Source organism: Cupressus sempervirens, chromosome 1 (genome assembly GCF_028749045.1).
Source record: "Cupressus sempervirens isolate cs-2001-9-10 chromosome 1, ASM2874904v1, whole genome shotgun sequence".
NCBI classification, from domain to species: domain Eukaryota; kingdom Viridiplantae; phylum Streptophyta; class Pinopsida; order Cupressales; family Cupressaceae; genus Cupressus; species Cupressus sempervirens.
The window spans coordinates 448,613,635-448,637,963 of record NC_143118.1 but is presented as its reverse complement, the minus strand read 5'-3'; the positions used below and the strand labels follow the sequence as shown (position 1 = coordinate 448,637,963).

Here is a 24,329-nt window from a genome sequence, read left to right as displayed (position 1 = left end):
CTAGGGGGTTAGAGTCTAAAGAGGCTGCCAGAGTAACCTACATTGTAGATTTCCTACGTTTCTTTATTGCCTTTGCATTTAGATGTTACTTGTGTCTTGGTACCCTTGAGATAGATTTCTATTAGGATTTCCCTAACTTAGATTATGGTTATGATTGTTGGATTTGTTATCCATTTGAGACTTGAGATTATCTACTCAGCATGGTAGGAGTGGGCCATTTAGGTTCCACATGGTAGTGTTTCTTATACCATTGAGATTTGATAGCTAGATGTCATTGCTGGATGTACTTGTGCAGTTGTTCCATTCTTTTGATTTTGTGATTATGTTCTTTGGTCATACTCTGATGTACTATACTTAATTATCAAAGATCTTATGAAATGTTGTATTTATTCACTACATATATTCTTTGAGCTTTTCATACCTGTGACTTGTACAATGGATGATTATGCATTCTGGTTATGCCATGTGACATCTTATGTAATTGTATATTATTTCATTTGATTCATACTTGTGGTTATTTTATGATGTGGATTTTTTTATGTATCATATTTGGTATTGATAAAACTTATGTATGTGATTCAACACCATGGAACCCTTAAGAGATGTAATTTGTTTATGGATTTTTTTTTATGTATGTGAGTTATTGCTTCCACTATGTTATTTCTTGTTGTTTTAATCTTTCAAAAAAAAATGTTAGGCAAACTTAGGGACATATTAGGTTAATTTCTTTTGGGTTCCCTGGTGGGGTGTTACACATCACCCCCTTTCCCTTTCAAAATTTATATTCATGCATTCTCTCTCCCTTTCCTCCCAAGTTTAAGTTTAGATGCATCTCGATTATAAGGAAGTCAACCCTCTCTAGAGATTAAAACTTAAAGCACAAGTTCCACACTTGGAGGTTGTTTCCATGTTACACAAGGTCACTTGAGGGTCATAGCTCAAGCAAGGTTGCATATTTTTGTGTCAATAGTTTTTGGCACGCTCGGTTGGACAAGAATTCAACTTCATAAGTTTGTTGGTTAGCTAGTTGATCTCTATTTATTGAGAAATCATTTGTTTTTCTGAGTGTCATCATCCTTTGGAGGCATTCATCTAACACCACGGCAAATCTATGCATCTACCAGTTTCAATAGACCAAGTGCTAGTATGAATAAATGATGTTTAGTTTGTTATGTTTCTTTAGGATTTATATGAAGTTGTTTTCTTAAATGCTTTACCATGAATTCCCTTCATAAAGATGCCTCCCACTTTCCCGTGTATCACAAAAAGGCTATTCTTCAACCCTCCCATCCTCTATCTTAGCCACGACCTAGTTATGACAAACATGATTACCCAGATTACCTAAAGGTTGATTTCACTCCAACCTATCATGTCATTTATGGCTATGAATATGTTAAAATTACCCCTCCAAGTTTATCACTTCCTAGGAGTTCCACAAGCAACAAGAGAGGAAAACCAAATCAAGCTCATATGTAGAATCCTCCTTGAGCTTGATTTCCCTTGCAACATCAAATGACCAACTTGCTCAATCTCCTATAAAGCCCCACAATGACCTTAGGTCAAAGCTATTTGAGCTTAAGATCATTTAGATAGTTTGGGATCTAGTTTTGTTGACCTTGGAAATATTTTTAACTATGTTGAAAATCCATGCCCAAAAATATTTTTTGGGGATTTTTCTCGCGCTATGCTCCTTATGAATTCTTAGCTTAAGGAGTTGCATGATGACAAGGAGATGTGAGGGAATGACCCTTATGTTCACACCATGGTGTCTAAGACCTTTGATATTTTCAATGAGGCCCACCAGGCACTCCTCAGGTGCCAGTGGGAGGAATAATTAAGACATGGGAAAGATGAGGAGGAGGAAAGGCTCAAGCTTGCCCAAATGCAAGAAGTTGAAGTATAGGAACCTTCAAGGCATAAATTTTCCAGCTTCAGAAATAACACTACTCCTTAGATTTCCATTTCAAGATCCCTTGACCCTCAACCTAAACTTCAAACACCTCCCCATGTTGATGATGGTGAGCCCCCAACTGATTATTTTCCCTTCTTTATTGATGATGAAGAAGTGGACATGCCCTTGCCCACATTAATGACAACACAAGAGAAGTTGCCAATAGAAGAACATGTGTTGTAGCAAGAGGTCAAGGAGGAAAAGAATATCAAGGTTGTTCCTATTATTGAGGAACAAAATTTGACTTTTGAGCCTATGGTAGAACCCGAGAGCTTGCTACAAAAAGAAGAAAATCTAAATGAAGTGTTACAGTAGAAAGTCTCCCACAATATGGTGGAGAAAGAAACATTTCCTAGGCTGCTCCAAGTACATGAGGTACAGGTTGTTGCTCATGAGACAACACATACTCCAAAAGGAGAAATATAGTTGCAACAACTAGAAGCACAATGAAAGTAGTTCAAAGCAAAGCTTGCCAAGTAGTTGGAGGCCCAACAACAAGAATCAATTCTTGCAAGGGAATTGGTTGTGTAAAAAGAAAGTGTATCATTTTAAAATGGAAGAACTTCCATGTTAAGAACATTTAGCCCTCCAAGTAAATGGTTTGGGGTCATGTCAAGTGCTTTGAATGGGTCCTCATCTTAGATCTAGATTTTTCTCCTAATTTTGCCCCCTTTTCCAATTCCTTTTTGCATTTTTCTAGCATTTTGAACTGAGATCCTGAGATTTTTGACCTCAGGGTCAAGGTCAACCTCGACCTTGACCTAGGTGAAGGATGACCTCGACCTTAACCTAGGTGAAGGATGATCTTGACCTTGACCTAGGTCGATATCGACCTTGACCCTGACCCAAGGTCCAAATTTTAAGGTTCCATGATTTTTGGAGGTCAAGATTCGGAAAGAATTATTTTCTCACTTCTAGGTCAGCTGTTTTGGTCTTTGAAATGGTAAACTCTTAAATAACATTTAATCTAGGTCCATTTCTAGGGGTAAGGACCTGATGGGAATTTATTTCTCATATGTCGACATCTCTAGAAGTTTGTGCCCTAGATCTCTATATAAGGAAGCCTTCCTCTCTCATTTGATCCATCTACATCCATTATCATGTGATCTATTATTGAGAATCCACTTTCATGATCGAGCTCTCAAGTACAAGAAAGCATTCAAGCCTTCAAGTATTCATCTTCAAGCATTCAAGTCTTTAAGAGTTCAAGCATCCAATTCATCAAGGAGATCCATTAGTAGCCATTGAAGGATTTAAGTTCCACGGAGGCCTCTTGTTAAAGGTTAATCTATTTACATTCAAGCCTCTTCCTCATCCAAGATCCATTCAAGATTGGTGTTGAATATCTAAGACAATTGGTTTAAGACATCCTATATCCCTTTCTACATTCATTTGGAGCATCCATACTTGTGGATTCAAGGATTCAAAACCTCCACAAGGTTTACAACATAAGCAAGGTGAATAGTTCAATTTACTTTGTTTATACATTTTGCAATTTCAATTATATTTCAAGGTTAATTCCAAATTGGGGTTTGACTAAGGCAAAACCTCCATCCAACAAACAAAACCATTTTTCTTGTCGGTACCGGTGTGGAACAACGAATTGAAACTCATATTTGGATACCCTTTTCAGTGAACTTTTGAGGTCCACAAACATAATTTTTGTTAGAGCAATGTAGATCAAAGTTGACTTTTCGGGTCAAGGTCGACTTTGTCTACCTAAGTCCTCAGAAAAGAAAAATATTTATGGGTTTTGTAAATCTCATAGTTTCGGTTAATGATTGTGAACATCAACAATTTCTAAGATCATTTGACAAGTTTTTCAGCTGATTCTTTTTCAGAGTTAAGTACCTTTTGTTTCTTCATTTCAATATTAGTCATCTAGAATTGCTTTCCATATAATGAGAATTCATATGTATGTGTAAAATATGGGTTTAGGGTCTCTTTCATATGCACTATTTTAAAACCCAATTCATCCATATTTTATCCTATATAGAAAGATGTGAGAAAGAACTACAAGTGAAGTTGATGAGCATGTTGTGTGCTATGACATAGACATCAAAAGAGACACAACCTAATCTTTCTACTATGTCACAAGAGCCTAGACAAGTGTAGAAGGTGCAACCCCTTGTTTGCAAGGATTCACATAGGCTAGAGGAGGAATATATGTTGTATCTAAAACATGAGGAGGTACACACATTACCAGATATACCATCAGAGCCAACACCTATTGGCCTAGAGGATTTGGAGGTTGTAGAGCACAAAAGTAGGGTCAAGATTGATTGCTTAGACCTAAAACCATCAAGAGGATGCCCCGTAAGGTATCTAGCTCTATAACAATGCAAGTCACCCCCGATCATGCTCATTCTAAAGCATAAGGAAATCTTTTACAGGAAGGACCAAGTGATTCTTGTTCAACAAGACAATATCCCGGTGTTGGAAAGCTTCATTTTTTTAGCATTGGGAAGGAGCTAGATGCAACAAGATGTTTGTTATGCTTGCTGATATTTTTAGTTGCTCGTATGCATGGAACAAGAAATCAACTTGTAAGGAAGGGTAGCTACTAACAAGCTAATTAATGGATTTGTTTGATTTTTTGTAATTGTAAATTCTTGTACATATTAGAGTAGGTGTTTTCAACTTTCCAAGAAGTGCATGTACATAGTTGTTCTCTTCTCCCGAACTAGCCTAGAGCTTTTTGTTTTTTGCTAATTATAGATTTTTGGAAGTTATAGGTGGGCTAACATGTCATTCTATGTTGGTTACTCCATGCCCAATGGATTTCTTAAGGCCATTGATCTTATGCTTAGCAAGAAAGCATCCCATTGGATCACCAAAAATGTTGGTTATTTTTGCCCCAATTCAACCCATCACAGATAATCGATTTGAAAGACCTTCAATGGGTTGGGTTCTTTTGTGGGTTAAGACATTGGTTAGTGGTTAACTTTTTGTGTTGTCAGTGGTGTTCTTTGGCCAAGTGGGTTGGTCTATTCTTCTCCCAAGTAGCTCGGTTATTGGCTCAATTAGTTCTTTGGATGAGTGGCTCAGTCTATTGTCTTGACTGAGTTTCGTGTTATCCCATTGTGCTATTTCACAAGGGTCGTTTTGGGTGGCCTGCAAAATACCAAAAGTGTTTGCTATATCTTTCATTATGCATTAAGAAATGTACCAACCATCAGATTAAAAGGTTTCTTCATTAATGATTGTGTTTTGATCATTCATTGGGAGATTTTTCAAGCATCTGGGCCATCCATTTCAAATGGAAAGATCTATATCAATGGTCCACCACTTTTGGGGTAGATCTGATCTTTTCCATGCAAGTCAACTCTATAGGTGTACAAAGGTGGGTTAACACTTCAGGTTATCCCTTCCCACATTTTTTGACAGCGGTGTGATTTGATCACTTGTGTCCAACACACATCTTCAAGGACAATTCGTTAATGCCAAGTGACCTTTTTGGGCCTTGTTATGTGATACTAATGTATTCCCATGTCTCTTTATTACTTGTACGGATATGATTTTTCAGATTTGATCTTTTATCAGCTGGGTGCTTTCTTTTTGGCTTTTTCTATCACTTCAAGTGGGCAAGTTGCATATCATGATCATATTTCTTTCTGATGTTCTTTATTGCTTCTCTATAATCTAACTCCACCATGGTTGAGGTTTGAGCTTCATGGGAATATCTAAGTTATGCCTAATCTGTAAAGGCAAGTTTGTAAATACTTTTATGGGTTCTTCTGTAGTTCTTGAACAACAATATTATGCTCTATGATTGTAAATTTCTTGTTTTGCCTTGCATTTATAAAAATCCATGTTTTCCTCTCCTTACCATTTAACTATCTTGTGCATGATTTTCCTTGTGTTTAATGCTTCTATTTTATCTTTTAAATCTTTATGTTGTGTTAATCTTGTCATGTGTGTTGCATTGTGAATATCTCTTTCCTTGCAACATCTCATTTGTTATAACTTGCATATGAATCCTTGAAGGGTGAATTAGAGTTAAGATTTGTGTAGTTTGGAGCCTTTTATCAACGTCATGTACATCACCCACTTTCCCTTTCAACATTTATATTTGTGTATTCTCTCTCCCTTTTCCTCCCAAGCTTTAGTTTAGATGCATCCTGATTATAAGGAAGTCGATCTTCTCTAGAGATTCAACCTCAAAGTGCAAGTTCCACACTTGGAGGTAGTTTCCATGTGATGCAGGAGCATCCCAAGGTTGTTGACTATCTTGCATGATTAAGGGATTTTGGTGGAGTTGAGTGGGCTTATTTGGGTCTTGCTTAATTGTTTTTAATGTATTTAATAAATGTTGTAAGCTTTTAAAGGCATTTGGTATTTAATTTTTGTTGGAGGCTGACTTATGGCTCTTCAAGAATTAAATGTTAGGTTTATTTAGTTTTTAGCTCTCTGGGCCGACTTGTGGATTAGATTGGTATAAGTATGGGTTGTGGTGAAGTCTTTAGTCATTATTCATCCATCTTGGAGAAGAGGAGGTGGTAGAGGACCGAATTTTGAAGAGAGTTAGTAACTGAGGCTTGGGAAATAAGGAGATTACTTGGTGGGCTTGCGAGTACCAAATAGATCTTCTTTAGAGGTTTCTACCAGAGTGTGGATCTAGACCAGCTAGGGTTTGGATTGGATCTTGAGGGATCTTGTAGAACTATCACTTGCTTTGTATTTGGTTGTAACTGAGAAGGCCTTACAACCCAACACATTGCATGTAATCAGTTATATCTATGAATAAATTATTGTGACTTGGCTTCAAATCTTGCATTGTTGTTTATCTTTTAATGTGTGGTTATTTTTTGGGGGTTGGGACATCTCCTTTGGGGATTCTCCCACCTTGCACTGTATCAAGTGGTATCAAAGTGAAGGTTGTTAACATAATGTAAGGCAGGAGAACGCCCAAAGGAGATGTCCTAGCCCCAAGCAATAAAACCACACAGTGGAAACATAATAACAAGAAGCAATAATGCTAGATCTGGTATCAAATCACAACTCTCTAATCATAGATATAACTGATTACATTCAATATGCTCGGTTGTAAGGCCTTTCTAGTTAGAGCCAAATACTAATAGCAATTACAAAATAATTAATTCTAAAAGATCCAACAAGATCCAACTTACAAATCCAATCCCAGCTAGTCCAGATACACAATTGGATAAGAAAACCAAGAAGAATTTGCACTTGTACCCTCAAGTCCACCAAGCAATCCTTTGGTTCCCAAGTTGCAACCCTAGCTTTCCAAAATTTTCATCTCTCTTCATTTCCCCAAAACTAAACTACCAAAAGACTCAACAAGACCCTTATTTATACTTGCCAAAATGGCTTATAGAACATTCTAGAACATACAAAATAGGAAGGTCAACCCAACATGGCTAGGACACATCCGAAGGCAAGATCTCATCATAAATATCACGATTGAAATAAATCTTGCAAGTCAACTTACACCAAAAATGCAAAAATCATGTCCAAAATGCTGGCACTCAGCATAAACAAGAAAGCTTGGCATAAACAGGAAAACTCGGTAACTTGGCATCCGCTAAGTGCTACAATAACTCGACACCCACTAAGTGCTATAGTAACTCAACACCAACTAGAGCTACAGTAACTTGACACCAACTAGAGCTACAATAACTTGGAAACCACTAAGTGCTACAGTAACTCGACACCAACTAGAGCTACAGTAACTTGGCACCCACTAAGTGCTACAGTAACTCGACAACAACTAGAGCTACAGTAACTTGACACCCACTAGACAGCTCGACACAACATAAGATCCAAAACCACTGGCACTCGGCTCCAACATGTAGGATTGCAAGAAAGCCTAGGATGCTCCTGCATCAGACACCCAAGGTTCAAAAAGATGTTCTAATAACTGGAAGAACATCTTTTGGGATTCAACACATAAATCCCAAACTAGTTCGTCACATACATATCCTCCAAATCTTCAACTTGTACACTCTTTCCCTTGTTCTTCTTATTCTTCACATCCATTTGAGGTGTGCTACAAGTCTGCTTTCTATACTGATCTCCAATCTTCTTAGGATCTACCAACTCAACTCGGCTACCAATACTCAAGTTCCTCCTACCAAGCTCTTCATTATGCAATGGAATCAAGGAAAACTTCCCACCACCTTTCTCAATAGTAAACACATTCTTGACATAATCATGCACAGCCCTGCAATCATATTGCCAAGGTCTACCAAGAAACACATGACAACTGTTCATGTCCACAATATCACACAACACTTGATCCTTATATTGCCCAATCTGGAAATCAACAAGGCATTGCTCCCTCATTTCCAAGGCATGCTCACCTTGCAACTAGCCAATCCTATAAGGATAAGGATGTCTCATTCTCTTCAAACCAAGTTTATGAACCATCTCCTCAACAACAAGGTTATTAGTGCTACCATCCACAATCACCTTGTAGATTTTGCCACCAGACTTACAACAAGTCCTTTGACAACAATCCAATGTCCTCTCACCAACTAGTTCTCGTCGAGCCAAGAAACTCTCTCCTTGCTCAGGCTAACTATCCTGGACTACAACTTAATTCACAATAGCAGTTGTCCTCCCAATTGGACATTCAAAAGATCTATGCCCTTCTTGACCACACTTGAAACAATTACCTCTAAACCCACCTCCACTTGTCCTTCATTTTTGTTCAACAGTTTTTGGTTCACTTTCTGCTTTCAATTTAGCTTGTGTCGAACTATCTTGCTTCTCCTTCCCTCGAGAACTACCTTGATTCTTCCTCTTTAGCTTCTCCTCTGCTCTTAAAGAATATTAATAAGCATCCTCAACTGAAGAAATATTCAGCATACCAACCTCATCCTAAATATTGAATCTCAAACCATTAATATACCAAGCTACCTTCTCTTTTGACAATTCTCTATGCCCAGACCGAATAGTCAATTTATAGAACTCTTCGGTATAATCTTTCACAGTCATATCTTTCTACTTCAGATTCTGCAACTTCTTAAACAACTCAAGTTCATAATCAGTAGGAATGAACTTAGCTTTCAACTTAGTCACCATCAATCTCCATCTACTGATCTTTATTTCACCTTCCTCCTATCTATCTCTTTGTAGTTCTTTCCACCAAAGAGCAACATATCCCTTCAGCTTAGTTTATGCCAACCTTACTCTGAGTGGATCCTCAATATCCTCAAGCTCAAAGTAGTCTTCCAATTCACCAATCCAATCAATTAGGTCTTCAAGATTCAAAGTACCCAAGAAATTAGAAAGCTCCATCTTATGCTTCAGCTTCAACTGAGATCTAGGTCTAGAAAACTAACCATCCCTAGTTCCCATAAGTCTCTCCAAATGATCAGTTCTATCCTCACCACTAGGTCCAATAGCTTCAAACTCTTCAAGAACTTCCTCATAACTACCTTCAATACCCACATGCCTAGGTACACCACCCAAAGCACCTACAATTTTAGCAATCATGTCACTCTTCATCAATGCTATTTGGGATCTGAAACTGGCTTTAACCTCCTCCATCTCAAATATGAAATATGCTTTAACCTTCTCTGAGATCTATTCTTCTACAACATCACTAAGATCGACAATTGCCCTAGGGTCCAATCTTCTTAGAGGCATCTTAGAAGCATCTTCCAAAATTTTAGCAAACCCTAAGCAACAAATCCACCAATTCATAAGATCAATCAGCCACAAGATCAACCTTCTTTGTAAATCCTAGTGTAAACTGCCTAAGCTTTAGCAATCTATCAACACACTCAAGAACAACCTTCACTTCGATACCATTTGACACAGTGCAAGGCAGGAGAATGTGCAACGGAGATGTCCTAGCCCCCAACAATAAAATCACACAGTGGAAACACAAGAACAAGAAGTAATAATACAAGATCTAGTATCAAATCACAACTCTCTAATCATAGATATAACTGATTACATGCAATATGCCCGACTGTAAGGCCTTCTGGGTTAGGGCCAAATACAAATAGCAATTACAAAATAATCAATTTTGCAAGATCCAATAAGATCCAACTTATGAACCCAATCCCAACTAGTCCAGATACACAACTGGATAAGAACACCAAGAAGAATCAACACTTGTACCCTTAGGTGCACCAAGCAATCCTCTGGTTCCCAAGTTGCAACCCTAGCTTTCCAAAATTTGCATTTGTCTTCATTTCCCCAAAAATGAATTGCCAAAAGACTCAACAAGACCCTTATTTATACTTGCCAAAATAGCTTACAGAACATTTTAGAACATACAAAATAGGAAGTCCAACCCAACAATGGTTAGGACACATCCGAAGGCAAGATCTCATCATAAACTACGCAATCAAAATAAATCTCGCAAGTTGGCTCACACCAAAAATGTAGAAATCACATCCAAAATGCTGACACTTGGCATAAACAAGAAAACCTGGCATAAATAGGAAAACTCGACATCCACTAGCTACAGTAACTTGGTACCCACTAAGTGCTACAGTAACTTGACACCCACTAGAGCTACAATAACTCGACAACAACTAAGTGCTACAGTAACTACACACCAACTAGAGCTACAGTAACTCAGCACCCACTAAATGCTACAGTAACTCTACACCAACTAGAGCTATAGTAACTCGGCACCAACTAGAGCTATAATAACTCGACACCCACTAAGTGCTACAGTAACTCAACACCCACTAAGTGCTATAGTAACTTAGCACCCACTAGACAGCTTGACAACAACATAAGATCCAAAACCACGGGCACTCGGCTCCAACATGTAGGATTGCAAGAAAGCTTAGGATGCTCCTACATTAGTTGTTCCTAAGTGTGTAGACCAAGCACTAAAGTTGAGGTAGTTTGCACCAGGAATTAAGAAGGGGATTTATTGGGGTTTGCAAAAATCTTGGAAGATGCCTCTAAGAAGATTTGACCCTAGGGCGATTGATGATCTTAGTGATGTTGTGGAAGAAAGGATCTCAAAGAAGGTTAAAGCAAATTTTAGATCTAAAATAAAGGAGGTTAAAGCCAGTTTCAGATCTAAGATGGTGTTGATGAAGAGTGATATGATCACTGAGATCATAAGTGTTATATACCTCGACATATGGGTATTGAAGATGGTTATGAGGAAGTTGCTGAAGACTTTGAAGTTGTTGGATCGAGTGGTGAGGTCAAAATTAATTGTGTGGAGAGACCTATGGGAAATAAGTTTGGTCAGTTTGCTAGACCTAGATCTCAGTTGAAGTTGAAACATAAAATGGATGTTTCTACTTTTGCAGGTATTTTGAATCCTAAAGACCTGATTGATTGGATTGGTGAATTGGAAGACTACTTTGAGCTTGAGGATATTGAGGATCCACTCAGAGTAAGGTTGGCACAAACTAAGTTGAAGGGACATGCTGCTCTTTGGTGGAAAAAACTGCAAAGAGACAAAGAAGAAGGTGAAATTAAGATTGCTAGATGGAGATTGATGGTGACTAAGTTGAAGGCTAAGTTCATTCCTACTGATTATGAAATTGAGTTGTTTAAGAGGTTGTAGAATCTGAAGCAGAAGGATATGACTGTGAAAGATTATACTAAGGCGTTCTACAAGTTGACAATTCAGTTTGGGCATAGAGAATTGTCAAAGGATAAGGTAGCTTAGTACATTAGTGGTTTAAGATTCAATATTCAGGATGAGGCTGGTATGCTGAATATTTCTTGGGTTGAGGATGCTTATCAGTATGCTTTAAGAGTAGAAGAGAAGTTGAAGAGGAAGAATCAAGGTAGTTCTCGAGGGAAGGAGAAGTAGGACTACTCAGCAAAGGCTAAACTAAGTATAGAAGATGAACCAACACCTGTTGAACAAAAGAGAAGGACAGGTAGAGGTGAGTTTAAGGGTACTTGTTTTAGATGTGATGAAGGACATAGATCGTATGAGTGTCCGCAGAAGTCTAGTGACAAAAGAGCTATTATTGTGAGTGAGGTTGAAGACCATTAACCTAAGTAGGGAGAAAGTGTATTGTCTTAGAGAGTATTGGTTGGTCAGAGGACATAGGAATCTTGTCAATGGAGTAATTTGTTCAGGACTTGTTGTAAGTCTAATGGTAAAGTCTGCAATGTGATTGTAGATGGTGGTAGTACTGGTAACCTTGTTGCTAAGGAGATGGTTCAAAAACTTGGTTTGAAGAGAGTGAGACATCCTTATCCTTATAGGATTGGCTGGTTGCAAGGTGAGCATGCTTTAGAAGTGAAAGAACAGTGCCTTGTTGATTTCTAGATTGGGTAGTGTAAGGATCAAGTGTTGTGTGATATTATGGACATGAACAATTGTCATGTGTTGCTTGGTAGACCTTGGTAGTATGATTGCAAGGTTGTGCATGATTGTGTCAAGAATGTGTTTACTATTGAGAAAGGTAGTAGGAAGCATTCCCTGATTCCTTTGCAAAATGAAGAGGTTAGTAGACAAAACCTGAGTCTTGGTAGCCAAGTTGAGTTGACAAATTCTGAAAGGGTTAGAAATCAATGTGGACAGAAAACCTATGGAACACTGAGGATGGAGGTGAAGAAGTAGAAGAAGAGCAAGGGGAAGAGTGTATAAATTGAAGACTTGGAGGACATGTATGTGAAGAACCAGTTTGGGATTTATGTGTTGAATCCTAGAAGATGTTCTTCCAGCTACTGAGAACATCTTTCCACACCTGCGAAGTCTGATGCAGGAGCATCCTAGGGTAGTTGGCTATCCTGCATGATTAAGGAATTTTGGTGGAGTTGAGTGAGCCTATTTGGGTCTTGGTTAATTGTTTTAAATGTATTTAATAAATGTAGTAAGCCTTTAAAGGCATTTGGTATTTAATTTCTATTGGAGGCCGACTTGTGGCTCTTCAAGTATTTAATGTTAGGTTTATTTAATTTTTAGCTTTATGGGCTGACTTGTGGCTTAGATTGGTATAAGTAGGGGTTGTGGTGAAGTCTTTAGTCATTATTCATCCATCTTGGAGAAAAGGAGGTTGTAGAGGAGCAAATTTTGAAGAGAGCTAGTAGCTTAGGCTTGGGAAACAAGGAGATTGCTTGGTGGACTTGCAAGTACTAGTTGGATATTCCTTGGAGGTTTCTACTAGAGTGTGGATCTAGACTAGCTAGAGTTTGGATTGGATCTTGAGGGATCTTGCAAAACTATTACTTGCTTTGTATTTGGTCATAACTGGGAAGGCCTTACAACTTGACACATTGCATGTAATCAATTATATATATGAATAAATTATTATGACTTGACTTCAAATCTTACATTGGTGTTTATCTTCCATTGTGTGGTTATTTTTTTGGGGTTGGGACATCTCCTTTGGGGATTCTTCTACCTTGCACTGCATCACCATGTTACACAAGGTTGCTTGAGGGTCATACCTCTGTAGTGCCTACCCCTAAGTCGTATTTTCAGTTATCTTGCCAAACTCTTTTAGGCCAGTTTTATACTTGATGTTTAGTAGCATTACTTTTAGATTATCAGATATTGTTTTACATTCAGTTTATTATATGATGAGATTACTTGATACTCTATATTTCATGCATGTATGATGATTATTCAATGTTTTCAGTTATCGATGATGATTAGTTAGATGGTTTATTATCACATGTGCTTTCTTATGGATACTTACCCCATACTGCATGTGTATGGTGTGCGTGTTTGTTTTCTTTATGTATGGTGTTTCTGATGTGGTTAAGGAAGGGAGTCGTAGTTACCTGCTAGTCGGGATCTACACGATGCACCACTTCCTACCATTGTCTATTTAGCTTAGAATATTGTGTCTATACATGCGTGGATTTTATGCAGGTTGTAGGTACCGGGTATCGACTTCCCTGAATTGCCAGGATGAGCATACCCTATCGCATTATCTCAATGGTAAGAGAGGGGAGATAAACTCTTAAGTCCAAATCCTAAACCCTTTAGCCAATTGTCCTAATTGATAATTAGGACAAGTATCTGAGTTAAGTACCCTCTGAATGCATCAAATGATGTAATTTCATGATTATAACCCTTTTGTTTGATTTAGTATGTGTTTTTCTATGATGGGTTTTCGTATGTTGCCTTATGAGTCCTTGATGTATTTTTTTCTATTAATTAATTTTAATTAAAAAGATTAATTAATGATTTAATTTAAAGGAGAATTAATATGATTATCTTTAATATTTAATTAATTAAATAAAAAGAATTGAATTTGGAGATAAAAGTTTTAAGGATAATTTAGAACATGATAATATTTATTTAATTTAATAATAATATATCTAGAGTTCATTTTTAAATAAATGCTAAATATTATTGTTATTTAAATTAATTAAATATTTTATCAATTAAGTTTCTAAAATAAATTAAAAGTTGAAAGATATTAAATTATTAAAGTTTCTAGATCGCATGATGTGAGCTTGAGTTGAAAATAAAAGAAATAAATTAAAAGATAATATAATAGAAAATAATAATGTTATTTTAATTTCATAAAGTGCACATGGGATGTAAGTAATAAATTAATTTAAAATAGAAGTCAAGTGGAATATTAAATAAAGTTATTTAATAATTCAACTTAATGTGCATGAAAAGATGAATGCAAAATAAAAGAAAAGATAATACAAGTTATTTTAGAGTTAACTCAGTTGAGCAAAGAGTCATCTCGGGTGAATGCACAATTAGTGCCTCGATTTGAGGAGAAAACTCTTTATCACAACTTGGGGGTTCATTTTAGAGGGACGACGAATATTGGACAGGAGATTTGGAAACAAATTTTGGAGACGAATTTTGGAAGTGAATCTTCTCTCAATTCTCGAAAGGTTGCGTGTTAGCATCAGGTTCAGGTAGGGTCTTGTGTTTTGATCACTAATTGAATTAAGCAAGATGGTGTTCCAGTCTTTTTTGTGATTGTTGAAATCAAGTCTTTAGATCTCATTGCGTGAATTTCTTATTCTCTTGTCCTATGTGTTTGGTATCTCGTTTGTATAATAGGATTGAAAGAAAAATAATTCAATTTGGAACCTCGTCCGTAGGTAAAAGAAATTAAAATTATATTCAACAAGGGTTTGAATAATATGAGAATTTTATATTGAAAATTCAATTGGTTCATTGTGTTCTTCCTATCAGAATACAAGTACAATTTATGTCAAAAAAAAATTTTATACAAAAATAAAATACAAAATATTTTATTATAATGTATGGAAGTTGGATTGTTTATTTATCAAACATAAATCTTTTAAATAATAAAAAAAAAAAAATAATAATATATATTTATATCTTTATGCACATTGGAGGGGGGATTAATTGCTTTTAACGTTATAATTAAAGAAAATAATACAAAAAATATATATATATATATATTTAAACGTACCCTCCCCACTTACTTTACCTTCACGCATGACTGTGAATCACAGTATACTGCGATTGCGTGGAGTTCATAATAACCGGCGGCGTCCATGTCGCAGTATACCTGCGCAGTCGCAGTGTACCTGCGAGGGGCCGCATGACAGTATTAACAAGCCGGCGGTAATTTTGTTAGCCTGCAGTGATTCATAAATCGCATGCAAAAAATATATATATTATAAAGATTTAATTTTTATAAAGTTTTTTTTTATAATAGTTTTATTTTATATATTAAATGTCATTAAATAACATTCAGTTTTAAATTTATAAAATATTAATGAGTTACTATTAATAATGTTATTAAATTTAGGTTATTTTAAATTATTAAATATAATTAAATATATAGTTATTTGAAATTAATAATTTATTAATAGTTTTGTTAAATATTAAAATAATGATAGTTATGAGATATGGAAATGAGTGCTTAATTAGTTAAATTATTAATCAATTTAATTAAAATTTATTTAATTTAATTTAATTAATAATGGATATTGTCAATAAAATTGTAGATCTATTTTAATATTATTTTTAATAATATTGTTTAGATCTTAATTACTTTTAATTCAATAAGTTAAATAAATAACTTATCTTTAGGTCATTTTTAGAAAATTGATTCAAATTAATGGGGGTGACTTCATGAATTATAGGGTTAATTGAGAACCTCTTCTACTTGAAACTTACATTAAATAGAAAACTGAAAGCTCACACTTAAATCAACTACATGTTTTCAAATCAAATCGAATTATTATATAATGATGTTTCTATGTTGTCTACATTTTGTAGTTTTGGGGGTTGGCTTAGTTTTGACCAGTTATAGGTTGTTACCAGAGGCTCGGGGGTTATATGAATGTGATGTCATGATATTTTAGTCTCGATCTTTTATACTCGACCTTGGTAATGTGATGGTATGCTCTATGACATGATTGTAGTTACTAGTTGTTATTGCTTTCTGTCTTCTTATGTGACGTTGTGGTGTATATATTTGAGATACCTGACTTAACCATTTTCGAGTCTCGATCAGTTATATTTGATAACCATTTTTGAGTCTCGATCAGTTATACTTGGATTACCTTCTAGCTGCTTTGAGAGGACTGAAGTGTTTGTTTTGCTCTTGATGATGTCACGTTGTGACATGTGTAACTTGACCATTTTGGAGTCTTCGATCAGTATTGTGATTTATTATTGGGATACTTTCTAGTTGCTCATTGGAGAACCTTTGGATATTGTGATTTATCATGGATGCCTTCAGTTGCTGATAGAGAATTGTTGTGGTCATCATGATTATTATTTGATGCTTATCAGTTGCTCATGGAGAACTGATGTGATTATTGTGGATTATATTTATGATGCTTTCAGTCGCTTATATAGGACTGAAGTGATTTTATTACGATTCTTTGATTTGTGATTTCATGAGCCTAGGGTAGGTTATCTATGTGTAGTGTCGGGAAGTGGCTTGCAATGGGGATCGGGGCCCTAAGAGGCTGCCTGGAGTAACCCATTGTAAGTTGTTTTAACAAGTGAAAACATCTCACCTAAATACTGACTTAAATGAACCTAATAAGATAATTGTATGTTCTCTTCCATGCCTTGAGTGCTAGTACAGGCTAGGATGGGGTAGAGAGAACGCTTGGTTACAACCTTGCATTTCGTAGTATGCCTCGTCAGTACGAGAGGATACTACTGGCCGCAGGATCACAGGGGACCCGAGATTCCTAAGGGATTGCTCGAGTAACTTTCGACGTGACTTTTGCGATGACACTTTCCTGCTTGCATAGTAGGTTTCCTACGTGTCTTTGTGGTGCCTCTGGGTTTAGATGTCGATCTTTTTAGGAACCCTTGAGTTAGCATACTTTTAGGATTTTCCAGACTTAGAGAGTACTTGTGTTTTGTGTTTTGATACCTTGTTTGGGACTTGAGACTATCTCCTCAGCACGGTGGGAGTGGACCATTTAGGTTCCACGCGGTCGGGTGGTAGTGCTTTTTACTCTTACCATTGAGATTCGTCCGTGGTCACTGTGGCTGGAGCCTTCTTGGTTGGCATTTACCTTCACTATGTTCTTGGATTATTATGATGGATGGTTAGATTTTATGATAGATGTTTTATCATTATGGATGTATGGATGTATCATGTATGGTGAATGGTTTCATATATTTTTACTGTACTTTGTATCATGGATTCGTGGAGGTTGATGCATTTCTATTTTTACATATGTATATTCTTTTAAGCCTTTCATACCTTGTGACAAGTACAGTGGATGATTGAGCATTCCGAATTAATTTGCCAAGAGGCATTTGGAACAAATGTATATTATGGACATTGGACTTTCTGATTATTCTTTCATATGTATGTGGTAGTTGTTAGACTTAGAATTAATTAAATTTAAATGTGACTCAACGTCTTGGGATCCTTAAGGAATGTAACTTGTGATGTATGTTTGTTGATGATTACATGTTATTGCTTCCGCTACTATGTGTTTGATGTGTATGTTATACTTTCTTACTTTAAAAAAAAAAAATGTTTAGCAAACTTAGTGAAACTTTAGGTTAACTCTTTTGGATCCCTTGGCGGGGCGTTACAACCTCAAGCAAGGGTGCAAAATTTTGTGCCAACATGAACCATAAAGAAGTTTTTATTATTAAGGGAACACCTTACCTTGAAAATTGATCATGTGCAAATCCAACTTAAGGAGTGTACAAACACAAAGGATTCCTTAACTAGATTTATTTATTTTGATCTAAATGCAATAGAGTTGGCATCATGTGGCTTATGTGCACTAATTAGCATATTAGAAGCAATCAATGATACATGGGAAAAATAATTCACCAAATTAAAGAGGAACTTTGCAAAGTGCATGACACTTATTAACAAACAACAAACTTGATGTTGAAGAGAAGGTAACATAATTTTGACATGTATATAAAGTTTTGGATGTCAAAGGGGGAGAGTATTAAGGGAAATCGTATGCTTTATTGTAGGGAGTTATAAGTAGGATGAAGTATAGTGAAAGGGGAAGTAAAAGTACGTAAGATGGTAATGATCCACATTTTGCAAATTTTGTTTTGGTCATGTCAACAACTTCACAAATTTTGAAGATTTTTGGTACTTGCCCAAATTTTTCACATGTTTTGATTACATAAAAATAGGTTTTAAAAGACCCCAAACCTTGTACAAAGTATCACAAAAACAAGAGCAGAGAAGCTCATAAAATAGAAGGCCTTGTAGCTTAAAAAAGAAAAGACTAGACAAGCTAAAAATAAGAGGCCATGATACAAATATGCATGAAAAAACAACAAAAGGAAAGCAAAAAGACAACTACAGTGTCTTCAGAAGATCCATTGCTTGATCTATTAGGATGTTCATGTTTTTTGTAGAGGCTTTCATATCATCCAACTTTTTTGCTTCCACACCCTCATTATTCTTGGAATTAGCTCTTGCCCACTTGCTTGGATCCTGGTCCTCTTTCATATCCTTAGAGTCTTGGCCTTTACCATGTTCTAGCTTGTTCAACAAGGTGTTGAAGTTGTCAGCCACGATCTTCAAGATAGTGCAGTTCTTATTGGCCAATTTTTCCACATTTTGCCATCAATGCCAAAGGGGGATATTGTTGGCAATTTGGTTAGGAGCATATTTAAGGATGATATAGGGTTGTCATTTATGGAAACATATACCTACTATGAAGAAGGAAAACCATTATATTAAGTTATGAATATTGCACTAGAATAAACATGATAATAAATTCAGAGACATAAATAACTGATTAGTATTAATACAATATATGTAATTTTTGTTTCTTGCTTCTCAAATCCTCTTGGTAAATCTTGTCATTCCTTATCATTCATTTGATCACTATCATTCTCTATTATTGGTTAATCCAAAACATTGATTTTACCAACCTCATCCACTTCAATAATATCAACAATATCAATTTTGTCAACAAGGTCAGCCTTCATGCATATGTTAACTTGCTCAACTTGATCATTAGATTCAATCAAATAATAATAAGGAAACTCATGGACAACATCTACCTTGTCTGTTTCAACCTCTTTAATGCTTGATGGTGTAAAAATAGTCATAGGTGTACCTACCTCTTTTATTGTCTTTGTTCTTATTGCCTTTTTCTCTTTTGAATGATTCATCTTATAGGCCATGTGTTCTTCTGCTTGATTGGTAAGTACAATTTATGCTTCTCTAGAGAAACTATTTTCTCCAACTCGTTAAAGGCTTGTTCCAATTCTCTATTATTTTGATTACAATCCACTTTCCCCAGTCTCTTTTTTTGCTCTCTACTCTCCTCTTTTTCTTCTCACTTCTTCTTTTGTGAACCCTTCACTTGCAAGCACTTCTTCAAGAAAATCACCTCTTCAACTTTGCCTTTGTCTCACCTAGGTCTCTAGAGAGGAGCTTTAATATTAAATGTCACAAAATATAATCTTTAATAGTAATGTCACAAAATTAAAGCTTTAATATTAAATGTCACAAAATAGAAAAGGCTCACCACTTGCATGCCAAGTCATTTGATCAAGCTAGGAAAGAGTAAAAGCTAGTCATACAAAATGAAACTATGATAAAGTGCTTGAAGTTTGTTTATAGATGCATACTTGTAGGACCATCATTAAACTCTTTATCCTTCTAGGCAATTATGTCCAACCAAGATAGGAGCTTTAAAACATGACTTAAAGTGGAAAGTTGGATATACAAAATGACTTCCAAAATAAAATTCTAAAAAAGTAGGAAATTTTTATTTGGAAATCATTCTCACGTTCTTTCTTTTACAAAAACCTAAAGAAATTAGAAGAGCCCCATGTCTAAACATCACAAAACACATTCTGTTGATTTAGGATGTTACAACTACTCCTAGAGATTCGTAGGCCAAAAAAAATCTCATACACATTTTATTTTTAATTCTAAAATTAAAAATGCTATCTAGTAGTTGCATGCTTTTGTGCTTACAACAATAAGTTGATAGGCACTTGACAATAAAATTATTTAAAAAATATAATCTTATGTGAATAAATTAAATTATCAATAACTTCTAATTTAAATAACATAATATCTAAAAATCTCTTAAATAGATTAATAAATATTATTTATCATATATGAATAAAAAATTATTATTAATAGGAAATTTTTTTTTAAAAAATGAAAAATAACAAATCATCTTATGCATATCATCTTGGCTAAATAAATTATAGAAATTATAAATTAAGATTTAAAGAAAAAACTAAACTAATTTAAAAAATAAATTAAAATAATTTAAAAACTAAAACCTAAATCAATTTTAAAAATCAAAAGTTGAAAAAAAGAAGTTAAACTAATTTAAAAACTAAAACTTAAATCAATTTAAAAAACCAAATGTTAATACAAAGAAAGAAAAAAAGTAGAGATAACAATACTTGGTTAGGCAATTAGTTTTTGTTTTAATTAAAATAGTATATCATCCTTCAAAATTTAAAGTAAATAATTTATAAAATTTATATTTTTATAATTAATTGTAAAATTCAAACAAGATAAAGATTATATATAATTTAGATGTATGTTTAAACTTGTTGAAGTAGTTTAGACTTATATTAAAGTTCAATTAGAAATAGAATTTCTAATTTTAATTTCTGTTATTTATTGATCTTTATCTTGAATGACATATGATATTAAAAAAAAAAAAAAAAAAAACTAATAATATAGTGACATTAACTTTTATTTATTCTAATAAAATTAGGATAAGAAAAATAATATTATTATAATATCATATAATTATTATAATTAATTGATAAATTTTTTTTTTCCAATACAACATGACATATATTTCTTTCTTTCTAGTGGGAAAAGGAAAATTTAAATCCAACCATGCACGAGGCAGAAAACGAAATGAATGCGAAGATGACCTAATTTTGAAAGGCAAACGACAAATGAGAAGCGTCAAAATGGTGAGAGCTTCGATGCCATCGTCCGTCCCTATATCAGCGCCTGCATCTTCTCTTTTCTCATTTCTTCTTTCATATTTTTTGGAGTAGAGACGTTCAATCTCCTTTTTCATGGAGAAATATCTGGCAGCAATCAATTTTGGTATGGGGTTTATTTTCACAATACTCTTGTTTATTTTCACAGTTTAAAGCTTTGACTTTAGGAGGTTATGTACTGAGTTTTGATGAAATTGAATTTATGTTTGATGATCGATGAGAGTCTATGGTACGACTACAAAGTTAATTATTATTATTATTTTGTTTCCTTTCTTTTCCAGTCTATTTAGAGAAATAGAAAGCCTCAAATTCAATTGAGAAATTTAGAAGATATCGGATCATAGGTATAGAGGATTTCAGGTGTTTCAAGTATTCTTTCTAACCAATTCATATGTAATTTTTCTTAGATGTGATAGAGATATTCAATATTTATAGGATAATATCGGCTGGTCTCTTTAAAAAAATAGAAAGAAGTCAAGAATACAAAGAAGTCCTGTACGTTGTAAGTGATTAAAAGAGCCTAACCAAATCTCTGACATTCTATGCTATGAAATACCATTTTTTTCATGTAGTTGAGAAATATATTTATAAATTAAGAATTTGCAAACATTTATTACTCCACATTGAACATTCAATTTATATTTTCAATTAGATTATATAATTTGGTAATTTTTAAATCGTCCTTGAGAAAGTTGTTGCTATAGACACCCTTTGGCTATAAGAAGCATATACCTTTGGCTATAAGAAGCTCATAGCTTAGATAATTTTGAAAGGAGTTTTTTTATCTTTCAATTGTGCATTTAAGATGGTCTAATGATGGAGAGGTGCGTTGTTGAAAGATAGGTCACAAGTTTGGATCTTATTTGAGATAGGGCTAAAGCACATTATATAAATTGTATTTGGCTCCTCCTACATTAAAAAAAACATTAATAGACCCAAACCAAGTCACTTGCAATCTAGACTATAAAATAGTCCATTTTCACTTATATATATATAACTTGCTTCCTTTAAAAATATTTTCCCTTCTTCCTTAAGCGAAATGACCCAATAGTCACCCACTTTAACTTCGCACACTCTAAGCTCCTAAATGGTTGCCAAATCTAAATATACTTTTAGGTTTTTCATATGTGACTTAAGAGTCTATAATTACCATTTTAACTTATGGGTATTTATGATGAACACAAGAGAAATCATTATGTCCATAAGGGTAAAAAAGTATTCATTCAAGAGAGAGGCTGAATACTTATTTGTAGATGCTCTAACCATCTATTACAACCTCCAAAATGTTTGGGAAAACTAGTGGAGTAAATGACCCTCTATTAAATATTTTTGTTAATACCTATACACAAATGTAACAGTAACTATGTGCTATGGTTACCAATAAAGTTGCACAACTCTTCCATAACTATCTACTACTAGGTGTGCAAGGGAAAACTATTTGTGCATGCGGGATGTTTTGGTAGATTTTTCATCATTATATATTGGTTGTTAATAAATGGCCGTCTAAGAAATTATTTTTCCAATGCCTATGCACAAATATGATAGTAACTATATATGCCCTATGGTTACCAATAAAGTATCACAACTCTTCCATAAATATTTACTACAACCTGTGTAAAGTGGGACACCATTGTTACATGTGAGATGTTTTGGTGGGTGTTTAATCATTATGTATTGGTTATTGTTTTGGATTAAACACAAAAACAAGTTTTGAAGGGACCCAAAACCCTTCACAAAAAAAGCCTCTTACAGGCAAATACACATGAGAAAGACAGTCGCAATGCAGTTACCAACAAAAAATAAAAAGACAGCTAACAACAAGAAACTACACAACACCAACAATAGAAGCGATGACAGTGAAACAATTCAACAAAGATACATAAAACAAAAAAGACCAGTACAGAAAAAACTAGGAAACTAGAACAAGTCCAAGAGAAGACACTCTTTTTGATTTTCCAGATCTTCCAGCTTCTACAGAGTCTAAAGGATGGAGTCCTCTTTAGGCTCTTCCACTTTGGTGTCCTCTGTCTTCTTTCTCATATTGGCCCTCGTTCTCTTGCCAGGACCAATGATTTCATCAGTGTCTACCTCGTCCTTATCCAGATTAATGACCTTCTATTTTTGCAGCATTTCGTCGAGCTTTTTATGGTTCATCCTGGACGCCTTTAGTTGCTCATGATTATGGAGCAAAATGGTAACCAACATAGTTTCATTCTTTTTTGTCCTTTCAGTCAAATTCTTAATATTGTTCTCCTTTTCCTTAACCAATCTACTCAATTCAATATTCTTCTCATACCAATATCCTTTCTAGCATCCTTCATTTCCATTTTAATCGACTGAATTTCATTGGCAAGCCAGTTGCCAAACTGAAGGGAATTAGGATACTTTTCTTGAGCAATATCAAGAATCTTCAAGTTACCCATTTCCTTGTTCTTATTTCTAGTATTGGACTAGTCCAACAACATAATATCCTGGGCTTTGACAATGTCCTATTCAATTTCAGTATTACAATCCACCCTATTGTCACTAATGTCATTTAGGGCTTTCATTGCCATGGCTTCCGAATTGGTGTGCTAACTACAATTCACATTCTCCTTAGACTTGGGAGAAAACTTCTTAGCTTCCTCAGTGTAGTCCTCCTCAATCATGTATTGGTTATTGTTAAAGATAGTAACCAAGGGATTAGGGCCAAGGGCGTAACAATTATTTATAAATGAGACCAACTACCAACTCCTTTGTTCTAATGAACATCTTCAATCCTACTTTATGTTATCATCCCTATATAGGGAAGAGAGACCTATAGTGGAGCATTATGACATCCCTAAATTTTAGGTGGAATATTTCAAATCACTCTCAATTCTTTTACAATAGTTTACTTTCTAAGTTCCTTTCAAATTGATTATGTCATGCTCCTAAATTAGATGATTGAGTTAATCGTTCTTTGCATCAATGCTTTGGGTCATTTCAATCTTTCTAGAGTTCTCTCTTATCTCGTGGTCCAAAACATTGATGCAAAAAAAACTAGCATACTTTAATCCAAAAAGCAATTCTCAAACATTAACACAT

General features: G+C 34.9%; 1 pseudogene; it reads right to left on the bottom strand.

Moving 5' to 3' along the window:
• The window catches only part of LOC149578239 (26S proteasome regulatory subunit 10B homolog A-like), a 31,962-nt pseudogene extending 10,622 nt beyond the window's left edge, over positions 1-21,340 (bottom strand).
• Between the last annotated feature and the right edge of the window lie 2,989 nt (positions 21,341-24,329).